Genomic DNA, 14,396 nt, shown 5'->3' with positions numbered 1-14,396 from the left:
TGCTGTAGTTTTTTTTCCACACCTGTCAATTCATAGTTTGATCTTTCTTATGACCAGTGTGTTAGACTCGATCAGTCAACTCATCAAAGGCTTATAGTGCTCATAGCTCCAACCTCTTGGCATCATCGTCAGGACATCCTTCCACCATGTGTGCTTCACGCGTCTCCAATTTGACAAGGGTAGCGAATTTTTAGCAGCTTAGCGAGTTTACCTATTTTGGTTATGCTATTCATATGTAACAGCAGTATGTTTGCTCAAGTACCTTTGTACGCAGACTTTATTTGCGGCTTGGTATGCAAGAGGAAATACACACATTTGTACGTGCTTATATGCTATTAGGCAATAAAAGGACGACTTATTGCTTCTGCATTTCTAGCCCGTGCAACGTGTTAAAATGGAGTGTTTAAATCATAATTGACTGATATATACCACCTTTGCCACTGCATCTAAAACTGTTATACATTGTCTACATTGTTAGTCTCCTCGAGCGGGGGTTACCCGCTAGTTTCTATATAATTGGTGGCAAATGACATGGCCACTGGTTGCAAGCCGCATGCTACCTAGCTCGCATCCTCCAGAGTCCAGAAGGAAGGTTTAATTAATGATCATAAATATCCCTTGGTGATTTGTTGCTCAAGCTCATTGAAGTTCCAAGCATCATTGACCGAGTATTCACCTGCAAAATAAGCCTTAGAAACCTTCACAAGCAATTCACTGGACTAGAACTACAGCTGAACCATGTAGACAGTAGCCAAGAGGCACAGAACAGAAAATTACCTATTGAGTCTCTCCGCAAGGCAGTTAAATGAGCACAGCTGCAGGAAAATGTATAGACTGAATTTGGTCACCGAAATATATTAGCATAAAAGAGAGGTCGATGGATAAGAACAGTTACTAAATGAAAATGAGGGGAACAAGGAGCATGGGGTTATTCTACAATTAAACGACAAGAGTAATATCTTAAACTACATCAAGAAAAAAGAGGAGGAACAAGTATTTGGGTTCAGTGCAACAAATACATGAACTAGCCAACTTCAGTAAAATAGCTAAGTTATTTTTTTTATAAAAAAAAACTTCCAGCCCAAAGACATGAAAATAATACTTGTGAAATATGAATATCAAACTTGGGCCTGTTAGTAAGGGTAAGTTCCAAGTGAGTACTATTAGTATGTATGCCAATTGGCCAAGGGTTAAAACTTTGGCAGAGCAATTATAAGCAGGGTGCATAAGCATAGGCCCAAAACACATAGGGGCTAGGCTCTACGCAGACTTTTAGGCTTATGGTGTTCAATGAAATTTAGAACTCCGTTGGACACATAAAGTAACTTGCTACCACAAAAGGATGACAATAAGTGAAAGGATATTGCACAATCCTAACAACTGAAACATTTATAGAAACCTGAAAAGGAAATCTAAATGTAATCCTGACACTGTATCACTTAGAGCACATTATACATGCTGATGTTCATTTATGCAGACTGCACACACAAAAAGAAAATAGAAAATAAGGCTAACACAGGAATAATTGTGCAAACCTTCCAAGTGCTTTACCCAAGTCCGCACATAGGGACCGAACATATGTTCCTTTTGAGCAAGTAACTCGAAATATCAAATTCTGTCTGTAGAATGCAAACCAAAAAAAAAAGAACAATCATCAAGAGTACAGGTAATCATATGAACACTGACCAGATATTTATTATCCGCTATGAATTCAAAGGTAGGAAAAGAGGAATGTAAGAATACCTGTCTTCCAAACTGCGCTCAATATCAAATTGGTATATTGATATTCTTCTTGGTGAAAGCTCTACTGTTTCACCCCTCCTTGCTTTGTCATACATCTTTTCACCACCAACCTGATTTCATGGTCAATTAACATTGTGAGCTTGTGAATTTGTCATACACGTTTTGGAAATAACACAACTTGTGAACTTGTGGTTTCATGGTTGATTAACTTTTGAGTAGTAGGCAGTGTGACAGCAGATGGAAGATCAGTAATATCAAACTGTATCATGATCAAAACCAACTATATCCTTATGTCAGAAAGCGCAGTACACAGACAAGTCCTGAGATAGTATGACAAAGTTAACCTATATGCATGTTATCTTTCTATTTCCCTTTTTGCTCTTCATAAGTGAACAATATACTTCTAGTGGTTTAGTAGCTTATTATCCAAAAGTGTAAAACTGCTGAGCAGATTGTCATACATGCATAACAGAAAGTCAGCACCACCCACGAACAACTCTAGCAACATTCTTTTAAAGAAAATTGTAGAAAAATAGCTTTAGGTACAAGAATAGTGTACCTTAATGGCAGAAAACATTGGAGGAACTTGCCATATCTCACCCTTGAATGATGCTGCTGCCTTTCTAATATCTTCATCTTTGATGTGTTCCCATGGTTCCCTCTGGATAATCTGATCATAGAAGGATGTAAGGCATTACTGTCATCTAAGAAGAATTGTGAATACAAATAATTAAAATCAAAGCTAATATAAAAAAATAACTATACAGGATCAGATTTAGGAAAACACAAGTGGTTTAACTAATTATTTCAAGAAAAGGTAAAGATTGACACAATCAACTATTGAGATCTGAAAATAGAGTATGTAATTTCTGACACTTGTAAAGATAGCATCAACAAATTCTTGCATAATTACCTACTAAACTATATGTAGACTATATATGCTAATAAGGTGATGAACCTCTTTTTACATTTTAGGATAGAATCTTTCAATATGATTTCTCAGCAGCATTGACCAGAAGCATAATTAACTGTGAAAATAGAGTTAACAGCCACCAACTAAATGATATGTAGACCATATATGCTCATAAGGTGATGAACCTCTTTTCAGGATAGAATCTTTCAATACGATTTCTCAGCAAAATTGAACAGAAGCATAACTAACTGTGAGCCTAATAGGTTGTTATCTGGTGATGCTTCCCCAAATGCCTTCAATAATGTAGACCCATTTGCAACCCCTGAATATAAGAATGTTCAGCAGACCATTGTACAGGTGCTAGGATACATACTGGTGAATCTGCATCCCAGGTTGATGTGGCTTCTCCAAGTCGGAAAACACCGCTATAGCCTTTAACCATTCCTTGGTAGCTTCAGAAGCATGAGATCATTCAGAAAAACAATGTACAGCAAGTGCTAGAGATGGAGGGATGATAAGTAGCCATAGTATGTAAAACAATTCTTTCAGAGTCCATCATATTTTATTTTTCCCCAAAGCCTACAATACAGTCTATACTAGGGCAAATTTGAAGATAAGCGTAACCAGAGGACAATTGTCCCAGCAACCACAAGAATAAGCTTTCCCCGAAAGTTAAGACGATGTTACCTATCAACTATTTTGGTTGCTTTTCCTACACAAACAATCAACAATCCAGTTGCCATGGGGTCCAGAGTTCCAGCATGTCCAACCTGAGACCACACAAATATTGCAAAACATATACTTAATGCTAAGGGCTAATGCTACATTCAGATACAGTGAAAAAGCCCTGATATCACCTTTTGTACTTTCACCAAGCGCCGCAACTTGCCACAAACAGTAAATGAAGTCCATCCTGAGATTAGAGGAAAGACGAGTTCAGATGAATTGTTCAGGATGGAAGGCAACAGAGCAAATTAATAAAACACCACTCGAACCTAATCCTGTCCGCACATTAACTAATTATTATCTGCCCTGAAAGGAAACACAACACAGAACCCTGTCCTGAGGCAAAGCTGCAGAAGTGCCACACTAACTGATTGCCATGTAATTGTTGCTCTAATCGCTCACATTTCACAAAAGGAATTTTCCAGTGGTGCATCATATAAAAGTATCTAAAATACTACTGTTGTCTTAATCTCACACAGACGGCAACCTAGTACTGCCGATGATACATTTTGGTGAGAATCCCAGAACCTGCAATGCACCAAAGGGGAGGCGAAAGGCATCACCCTTGGGCTTGTCGATGAGCACGATGGTCCCGGCCGGGCCGTCCCACCTGGGCGGCAGCTCCGTGGTCCTGGTGACGAGGTACGGCTGCGGCCGCTCCTCCTGCTTTAGCACCTCCCGCTTCACCTGCTGCGGCTCCTTTCCCGGTCTCTTGGTCTTGGTGTCGGCTTGGCCGGGGCCCTTCTTCAGAGACCTGAAGAAGTCCTCCACCTTCCTCTCCAGCACCTCTCCTTTGTCGTCGCTGTCGCCGCCCTTCTTACTGACCACCCGCTCCTCTCCCTCATCTTCCTTCTTCTCGTCGTCGAAGAAGACGAGGCTCCTATCGGCGTCGGAGGCCGGGGCAGCGTCAGCAGAGACGAATGCATTGTCGAGCGACTGGTGGGGGAAGTACTTCTTCTCCAGGCGGTAGAGCATACGGTAGTGCTTGTCCTTCTCCCACGGCATAGCGAAGGTGTCGTGGAAGTAGAGCGCTTCCTCGCGCGCGTGCAGGCGCGGGAAGTCCACCACCTCCGGCCGGAGCTCGACGAATTCCGACGACGAGGAGGAGGGCTTGGTGGTGGTGGTGGCGTCAGGGTCGGGGAGGAGGCGGCTGCGGCGCTTGCGGAGGTACCGGCGCTTGGCGCGGTCCAGCGGCTGCTCGTCGGATGCTGGCTGCGGCTGGCGGTCGGCCCCGGCGGCGTCGGAGGCGGAGGATTTGGGGGGATTGGGTTCCGCGGGGCGGTGCACGATGAGGTCGTAGTAGAGAGGGTAGGGAGTCGCGGTGAGCGAGAGGAAGCGGTGCGGGAGGCGGAGCAGCGGCGACGGGGAGGAGGAGGAGGAGGGGCAGCAGCGCCGCCCTCGCCGCCGCCGCCATGGCTCCCGCTCGAGGAGGCATTCGTGTCCCCGCGGTGCGCGGGCCGCTTGCTATCGGTAGGGGAAGGGAGAGACCGAGTCATGCGGCAGCCCAGCCGTTGGATCTGCAGCAGACGGTGCAGATGGAGAGCATTAGCATCATCGATGTCCATGAGGACTTGCAGGTAAGAAAATGGATGATGACAATTAAAAATGCAACGAACTATCATGTTTTATAATATAATATAATAAAAATAAAGTTGATTTTTAAGAGCAATGTTTAAATCAGAAATCAGAGAATAACTAAAATTACGGTAATATTACTATTAAGACATCCCAAAGGCCGCTCCACTCACTGACGCATGCGCCTTCTCACCTAAAAAAAGCAAAATCAACTCCTGCATACCTCACTCTGCTCCCGTCCTTATCCTTTCCGTGCTCGTCATCCCCTGCCGCAGCGCACCAACGCCCGATGTCCTCCCCCACCGGGAGCCTCCAACGATCGCAGATCCGGCAGCCCTCTCCCTACCTCGGCGAGATCTATGGAGCAGGAGCAAGATCCACTCGCCTCTGGTGAGATCCATGGAGGTGAGATGATGGTGTTGCAGGGAAGTGGACGCCCTCTCATCCACCAGGCACGGCGGCCTCTCCACCGCTGACGGTGCCCTCTCTCACCCCAGCGACCACTCCCCCGACCTCAGCGGCCATGGTGATCCTCGCCCCCCATCCCTCACCGTCTCCCGCCGAGCCAAGCCCGATATTGGTGGCGGTGGTGCTCGTGCGCCGCCACTCATCGCCAGCTACGACCCCAACGACTAGAATCGACCGGCCCATGCTCCCCTTCCCTATGTTGCAAATGTATGTTTCTGGTGTTTTAGTCATTTCAAATGTATGTTGCAGTTGTTTTTTATGGATGTTGGAAAAGTAGATTAGAGGATGTTGCACATGTTGCATATGTTGCAAGTGTTTCAGAAGCATGTTGCAAACATTTGTTCAAAATATTTCATCTGTTTACAGACGTATGTTTCAACCGTATTTATCTGGATGTTGCATATGTTTTCACACATATGTTGCAACAGTATGTTCCAAATGTTTCAGCTATTTTCAGTCTTATGTTGCAGTAAGTGTTGTTTCATGTTGCACTTGTTTTATCTGGATGTTGCATATGTTTCATACACATGTTGCAAGTGTATGTCCCAAATATTTTATTTGTTTCAAATGTATGTTGCATTCAAGTGTTTCTTTTTGCAAGTGCAGACCGTCGGCGTTGGTGTCCATGAGGGCGAGTAGGGCCAAGCCACGACCACCGACGCGTGGAGGAGGCACAGGCCACCGCCAGCAGTGTGGGGAGGAGGCACAGGTCACGTGGCGCTGTCGTGGAAGAGGCGTTTCGGGCGGTCTGGAAGAGACGGGCGCCTTGCCAGTGTGGAAGAGGCGGGGGGTGAGTCATCCAAGCAATGTGGGCAGCGGATCTAAAGCAGACGGTTTAGATGTGAGCGTGGAAAATGAAGCTGGCACGAGTGACGCGCGAATCCGAGTGGATGGGATGGAGCAGCTACTGACGTTCGGACGGACGCAGGCATCCGGACCTAAGTGCTGCCGATAAAATTGTGCTATAGAGCCACTATGTTTTTTCTTTATCGGCTTTCGATGACATGAGATCATCCATGGCATGATTTTAAAGCCCAACACGGCCCGAAACAACCCACCAGGCATTCAACCTGACACACAGGCCACCCAAATAGGTCCATGAGCCAGCAGCCCATCGCACGGCCGGTGGGCATGCAGCCGGCGCGAGTTCGAATCCTGGATTCGCACTCGTGTCTCTTACCGGGGTTCGCCCCCAATAAAAATTATGTTGCCTCTCGCGTGGAGCCACAAAGAGAATGTGACGCGCCCCGTCGCCTATGGGTCCATGGTTGGATCCGATGATCTCATAAAGGACGCGATCTAGTGATCTGAGTATAGTTGTAGGTTTGTTTGTGTACGCGTGGTGCGTGTGGTGCGCGTGTGTAGGGTGGGTGTGAGTCTGTACATGAGCAGATGCTACAGCTGTACCCAGATGAGAGGCGTCAAAAAAAAAGAAGGCACGATAGGGCGGCTGTGGCTTCATCACCACATACAAAGCACAAGTATTTGTTGGGTGATTATGCAAGCGGTAGATCGATGTGCCATTTTTAATAAACAACCTTATGTTGATGTTTTTTTTGTCACCAACTAATAAATTTAGTGCCACGTGTTGGTTTGGATCGCCTAGCTCTAGGAAACTCAAAAGTACATTTAGGTCCGTTTGGCATAGCTCAAGTAAAGTTGTTTTTTAAAGTTTCACCTCAACCAAAAGCTTTATCAATGAAGCTAAAGCTGTTTTTCAACATGTTTTGCAAAATAGCTCATGATGGGAGAAAAAAATGAATGAAATGACTACAATGGCCCTCATTTTTTCCCTTTCCACTTTTTTCCTATTCTTTCTCCTACCCATCGGTTTCCTCCAAGAGTCACGGCTGCGCCAACACCTGCAAGCCCCGGCGTGACCTGCGGCCCTAGCGGCCGTGAACGCCCCGCAAGCCTAGCCTCGCTCGAAGGTCGCGCGTGCCTCACGAGCTCCGGTGGCCACAAGTGCTCCGTGAGCTCCAGGTGCGCATGCCTCATGAGCTCCGGCATCCACACATGCCTCGGCGATGACGGCCGCGCCGCTTGCACCTTGTCCCGGCTATCGCGGTGCTCGCGTCCGCTCATGTCCTAGCGATGACAGTCGCGCCGCTCACCTGTGGTCTGGGGCCACGCCGGGCTCCTAGCTCTGGTGGCCTCTGCCATCTTCTTCTGATGCGACATGTCTCTCCTTCATTCATCCGCACATGGCTCCTGGTAGCCATGTCCCGCCGCCCCCGCCGATCGTGCCCTAGTGGCCATACCCCGGTGGGCCACGCCCCGACGAGCCATGCTCCAACAACCGTGCTCCCGGTGGTTTGCGCTCCCATGAACGTGCCCCAGGCAAGCCATGCCCCAGTGAGCAGCACCCCTGAAGGTCGCGCTCCGGCAGGCCATGCCCCATCGCCTCCCTCTTGCGAGCTCATAGCTCTCTCTCTCTCTGCCTGGGCAAAAGGAGTCTTTTGTGCATGCTAGGCCCCACATGTGTTAGGTGAAACTGGGATAAGCTATTTTTTTAGCTCTCTTCCATCCCATCCTCTTGTGAGAGGAGGGAAAAACAGCTTCACCCATGAAGCTATTTTGAAGAGGGGTCTTTAGAAAAAAACGGCTCACAACACTTTATGAAGCTGTTGGTGAAGCTATGCCAAATAGGCTCTTAATGGGTGTTAACCCTCGCGATCTCTTTCTTATTCGACTGATATGAGTCAAGCACAAGTTTAGTCTCATGTGAAGTCATATATATGTGTTAATGAGGGTGCCCGTTGTATGGATACACGTCAACTAAAATAATTAAACATTGGTGTTACTCCAAGAATCTACGGTCATTGAGCAGAGATTAACAAATTGAATTCGAGTAAAAGCTCTGAATCAATATCCAACAGTGTTAGAAAAATTTATTGTATTTCACTGAAAGCACGACGAACAATATCACCGGAAAATAATGGCAAAAAAATTCCAAGAGCCTTCCTTAGTCGCAGTGGCTCTAGAGTTTGAAAGTCAAGTTGTGGATGTGTTGTAAGATTCACCGGACTCAGACATGAACCTTTTGCAAGAATGATAAATTGGAGCTGGCATCTTTGAATAACAAATGTACTCGACCCAAGCAAGAAACACAAATCTCACGGAGCAACAAAGCAATTATGCTCATAAAGAAGAGTGTTCCTAGGTAAACTTGTAATTACAAGCCCACAGAGCCAATTTGCTTTCGCATAGTCTCGCATTGTCGCATAAGCATATGTGCTAAGAGTTGTGGCTTGAATCTTGCAAGCACTAAAAACACCTGACCATCTTCATGACCTCTATCGTGCTCCTTATTGTTGTCAGGACGGGATATCGACATATAATGTAGAGGTGCTAGCAAAATGGCAAGTGTGCATCATCTTACTTGATACCAGTCCTGTTAGTGCTATGCTCCACCATGCATCCTCCTTTCGGCTCCGCCATCAGTGAACTCCCACTACATAGAGACCCTTATATATGAACCTTGCCTGTCATCAAAATACAAGACATGTTCCTCATTCCAAGACCAGATGCTGACACCATGGACGGACGCGCGCCGAAGTTGGCACCAGTCTTTCCTCCCCAGCATCCTAACTGACCACGGCGAACCACGCCTTGTTAGCTCTTACCGTGTTATGTTCCTGTTGGGACACAGATAGCTTGGTCACTAAGGCTATCCTCCCCTCACATCTCTTCATCACACATCTAGCGGACTAAGCCAGAATATGGGCTGTCATGTTTATTTTGACAGGAATCTTGCAGGGACCTTCGCCTACAACATCTAACCTTGCGAAGGTCCATGGCCAGCGGAGGCGTCTCGGCGAAGGCCTGAAGATTGCTTCAAGGCGGCGCCCGGGAAGAGGACGCGAAGGTCACTAGGGGGAAGACGATGAATCAACTCGGCGGCTAGAGATGATCGGCGGAGGTTAGGCCTTCGCCTTTCATGGGCAGGGCTCCCGAAGGAGGCACGTGCTGCATAACCACTAGGCCTCTAGTGGGCTTAAAGCTAAGGCTCATGTGGCAAGGTGGTTGAGGGAGAGAAAATCTGACGTACCCCTAGGAGTTTATAAGTGTACCGACATATGCCCAGAATATACCCTGCGGATTGTGAAGGCATAGGTGTAAAAGAACTCCGCCCTGTACAGTGACCTATAAAAGGGGAAAGCAAACCCCATGTAAAGGGGAGAGACCAATGAATCACTAAAACCCTAATTGAGTCATATGAATTGTTTTCTTACTTAAATAGACCTTTACCCCCTCCATGGTGAAGGCCTCGGAGTAGTCCGCTTGCTGGGAATAATTTTCCCAACAGTTCCCGGGCTTCGCCGCTTGGCTAACTGAGGCCAAGCTCGCCACGCCGTGACCAATGCAAGAAGGCAGGCTTCAATAGCATGGACGTGACTATACAATGTTCCTTGCATTGGGACACAACTTATATATTGTAATAATATTATTAGTATTATGATGATGGTAATAACAATGTAAGTTGATCCGGTGTCTGGTCCATATATAGTAAAAACACAGATTTGCTCATTCACACTCTCCTGCTGCGCTGCAAATCCGTTTGGCACTTGCCTCCTCTGCCCGATTCGCGTCCGCCCGATCCCCGGCCGTCCAATTCACCCATGCTCGCGTCCACTGTAGACGGAGAAGAAGAGGCAGCGACGGCTACCAAAGATGGAGAAGAAGCGGCGGCTACTTGAGACGGAGAACAAACTTCGACGGGCTTAGAAGAAGGGGCTCTAGGGGAGGCAGGCTGGCTAGGCGAAGGGGACGGTGGTTGGGCGGTTAGAGGCCCTGCAGGTGGCCGGGCTAGGGAGGGCATGGGCATCGCACCAAGCTCACTGGCACGCTTCCCTAGGGTTAGGTTGGGTGGGGTCGAGGGGCGAAGATGGGTGGTGGGTGGCGTGGCGAGGTGGTTCGCCGCTGGCCACCGGTGGCAGGGTCGAGGCGGGGGTGGGGCTGGGGCCAGGGTTGAGGAAGATGGCGGAGCTCCAATGAACTTTCTTCACTTTAGGGGAGGGTGGGGGCGGGCCAGCCGGCAGCAAGGCAGCCGAGGCCAGGGGCGATGGGGGAGTAGGCGGGGGTGGGGGTGCGGGAGGTAGGGCGACGACAACGAAGAAGAAGGCATTGTGGAGGAGGCATTGGGGAGGAGCGCTGTAGGAAAAAGACGACTGATGGTTTGCTAACGATTAGTCGACTATGCAGGAGACACACCAAAAAAACAATAATGATATGTTACGGGCGTCCGTCCCATGACTCCTGTCCGGACGCGGCTCATTTCTCATCCACTTATCCGCGTGCTCCGCCTGCGTCGCTCGCCCGCTCTACGCTGCGCGCCCCCACTCGCGCGGGATGGACTCCGCTCGACAGCACCACCCTGACTGGCGGGACGTCCGCTGGTTGGTGCCCCCCTCCCCCTCGCTCGGGGCTACCCTGCTTGTAGCTCGGGGGGACAGACTCTGCCGGCGCTAGCCCTGCCCGCGCGCCTCCCCTACCCATATTCACGCCTCCCGTTGCGACCACACTCCATCTGCCTGCCGCGCCCACTGCTGAGGTCCGTGCCGCTGACGAGCTCCTCACCGACGACCTCTGCGTACTCTGTGGCATCTAGCTCCGCGCCGGTGTCGAGCTCCATAAAGACGAGCTCCATTCGTCCAAGCAGCAATGTGACATTGCGCTGAAAGCGCATGTTGCAAGCGTATGTTTCAAGTGTTTCAGTTGTTTTAGAGGCATGTTGTAAGGGTTTCATATGGATGTTGCATATGTTCAATGGTCGTACACTTATGTTGCAAATGTCTGTTCCCAATGTTTCATCTGTTTTTTCAGACGTATGTTGCAAATGTGTTTATGTGGATGTTGCATATGTTTCACACATATGTTGCAAGTGTTTACCGGGATGTTGCGTATGTGTTGCAATGGTTTTTCAAGTGTTTCATGTGTTTTTTGTAAGTGTTTCAGACACGTGTTTCAAACATTTTATCTGTCTTCAGACGTATGTTGCAAGTGTTGTATCCGGATGTCTCAAAGTGCTGCTAAACGTCTGGCGCTAATGCCTTGAAAAAAATAGAATTCCTCTCTTGCAGTTCTCATGCACGTATGGGCCATTGGGCCAGCTGGTCTTTGACTCGCTTCTGTTCATTTCTTTCCACAAGAAACCTGCATGCATGCATGGAGAGATGTCGTGCAACACTCTGACTCATAGTCGTCCATACTGGACGTGCTCCATGTTTTAGTTAGCCCGCCTTTGTTTTCTTGTTTAAAGCTTCCATTGAAATCTTTACTGACCTCCTAAGGTGTCCAAAGGCTCAAACTTTTCTCTACCTTAATACAAAGACGTGCAAACCTTTTATGTGATCGAGAAAATCTCCCTGATCGGCGCTCGGCGGCGTGTTCATCATGGCAGAAGTGGAGGCGGAGGCGGGATCGAGTTTGGAGCCAAAGATGCCTACGTGGGCAAAGTTGCTGGCGATGGAGAAGCGCTTGGACGCGTTGGGCCAGCAGATCGCGGACCTCAACAAGATCGTCTATCCTCATCGTGCTTCTGCGGTGGAGTATCCTGATCTATCAGGCCTGAGCGAGAGGCCGACCGAACGGCGGAGTCGACGCGGCTCCATGAGCAAGCGTGGGACGAGATGGTGAAGCGAGGTGAGGCCAACGAGGAGCTACTGCGCTTGGGGCGAGAGTATGTCCGGCTCGCCTCTGAGATGAGGACTTCGGATTTCTCCGGCATGACCAAGGCCGATCAGGCGGCGGAGGCGGAGAGGCTCAGGAAGAAAGCGTTGGAGAAGGCGCATCGTCTCCAGGAGGCGGGGGACCCCGAAGGTCGGCGGTGGGAAGCAGAGGCTCACATCCTCGACTTCGATGCCAAGCAGAAGGGCATCTACTACAACAGGCTCTGCTTCGTCAACCTCGCAAGTTTTGACCTCGACGAAGAGTGTAAGTCGCCCCCGATTCTCCCCGCATTGTCTTCTCTTTTCTCTTTATTTTTTTGGTTGATTATCTTAATATTAATATATATTATTTATATGATTGTGTTTGCATTTTCATCTAGTTTTGCTAGAATTAACTATTATTTATTCTGAGCAAGAATTCAAGCTACCATATTTAATTTGTGGTTTTTCCTGTGGCACAGCGCCCCAAGGTCCGATGAGATTTACTGATGATGATGCATTCGAAATGAACAAGCCACACATGCTTTGATGGGAGTAAACATCTTATCTGCCAAGATAGCCTCTTCGGATGTCGGCTACCCGATCCGAGTGTACGGCACTGTCATTGCCCGGGACTGCATTGACAAGAAGTGTGTTTATCTCTTCCACCGCCCTAGAGACCAATCCCAACTCATTAACTCTAAGGTACAGCTCCTTCTCGATCTTCTCAACAAACAAAGAATGCATTGCTTGCTCTTTGTTTCAATAAATATTACACCCTATATTTTGTACCAAGATCATAAGGCTAAAATCTATATAATACTGACATTCAAATTGATTTCTATTGGTTGAGAATGTATCTGCCAGATGTCTTAAATAAGTATACGTAATTCCCATCCTCATCTGTTGTTTGAATTCATGGTGATGGAAGTTGAATTTATTTCATGCAAACATTAGCTGGCTGCACCATAAAGGTGTTTAGAAAACTTGCCATGCTTGTTTGTAGACTCTGGTGGGCTAGCATTCTATATTTGCATGGTTGTAAATGGTAAAACTAGATGATCCATATCTGCTGGACCAGTGCCAGCTGCGCTAACATCTTTAGCGTGCTGTGTGGCCTAAATTTCATCCACTTTTTTCACAACGCTATGTAATTGGAATGATTTGTCACTGACCTATCATGTAAACCCTTTCGCAGGATACTCCTTTGATCTTGACTGGCCCAAAACGAGGACTTGCATTATTAGACGCTATGTATGTTGAGATTGATCTGAAGATAAAGGGTCGTCATGGGCAGGATAGATAACTCAGCAAAGGAGTGTTGTTTATCAAAGGCACGGTGCACCGATCACTGAAGGAATGTAAGCTTGAAACCAATTCTCTTTCAACAAAGTACTATGGACGTGACACATGCCGTTGCCCCTATTGCAGTGGAGGCAACTATTGCAGTTGAAGTTATTGAGGGACATTTTGACGGAAGAATCACTGCCCACACCTCCAGCATCAGGAAAAGCCTTGTGCTTTATGATAGCAAAGTGCCTGGCGATGGTCATAGGCTCTGTTTGGGACTGCGGCCCACGCGGTGCGGTAGCCAGGAATCCATGGTGCTTTGGTTCAATCTTGTGACCGTAATCTCTTACGTGGTTGCAAGAATCATGGATGTCGCAGGCCGTTTAGCAGGATTCTTGTAGTTGGCGATGGGAAATCCAATTTTAATGGGTTCCAAGCAGGGCAATAGAGCTATCCAACTTAAGCGACCTGTTGTGTCCGTTTTTGTAAAAGATTGGCTGATAACTGTTGCAAAGACGGGTGATGGTAAATCTGTACACAGGATTGGATTTTCTCCAAAGAAGAAAGGCAGAGAAGAAGCTGTAATTACAGTTGGTGTCACTAAGATGCGCGTGAAGGTTGCTTGGCCAATAATGGACCCCTAACATGTTTGCAGATAAGCATCATTTTCATTGGTAGATGTGCATGCTTCGGTGTGGCCATATCTGATTAGTGATGTTTGCGTCTACCAATAATATAAGTTGTGCAACAACTAGCTGGACTCCAGACCCAGAAATTAGATGGTTTCTATAGCTATTAATTAGTCTTCGAACTAATAAGAAAAATGCTGATGTGTCACTATAGTTATTGAAGAGAAAGAAGGAAATGGTTTCTTATATAGAAAATCATGTCTACATGAGAACCAAAATACAAAGAGATGTGATCGGTAGATGCTATAAGAGAGAAGATAGATGATTGGATACATATTTTATTTGTAGAAACTATCCATTAAGAGCATAGTTTACGTAGGTGGTGTCTATATTAGTTAGCAA

The 14,396-nt window shown here is 47.3% G+C and overlaps 2 pseudogenes; one reads left to right on the top strand and one right to left on the bottom strand.

Moving 5' to 3' along the window:
• Positions 1–378: 378 nt before the first annotated feature.
• Positions 379–4,817, bottom strand: LOC136513329 (uncharacterized; annotated as a pseudogene).
• A 7,240-nt stretch (positions 4,818–12,057) lies between these two features.
• On the top strand, positions 12,058–14,009 carry LOC136510265 (uncharacterized; annotated as a pseudogene).
• Positions 14,010–14,396: the final 387 nt, after the last annotated feature.

Source organism: Miscanthus floridulus, chromosome 16 (genome assembly GCF_019320115.1).
Source record: "Miscanthus floridulus cultivar M001 chromosome 16, ASM1932011v1, whole genome shotgun sequence".
In the NCBI taxonomy this organism is placed as follows: Eukaryota; Viridiplantae; Streptophyta; class Magnoliopsida; order Poales; family Poaceae; genus Miscanthus; species Miscanthus floridulus.
Note: the sequence above shows the minus strand (reverse complement) of the source record. Positions and strands in the feature narration are given on the sequence as shown.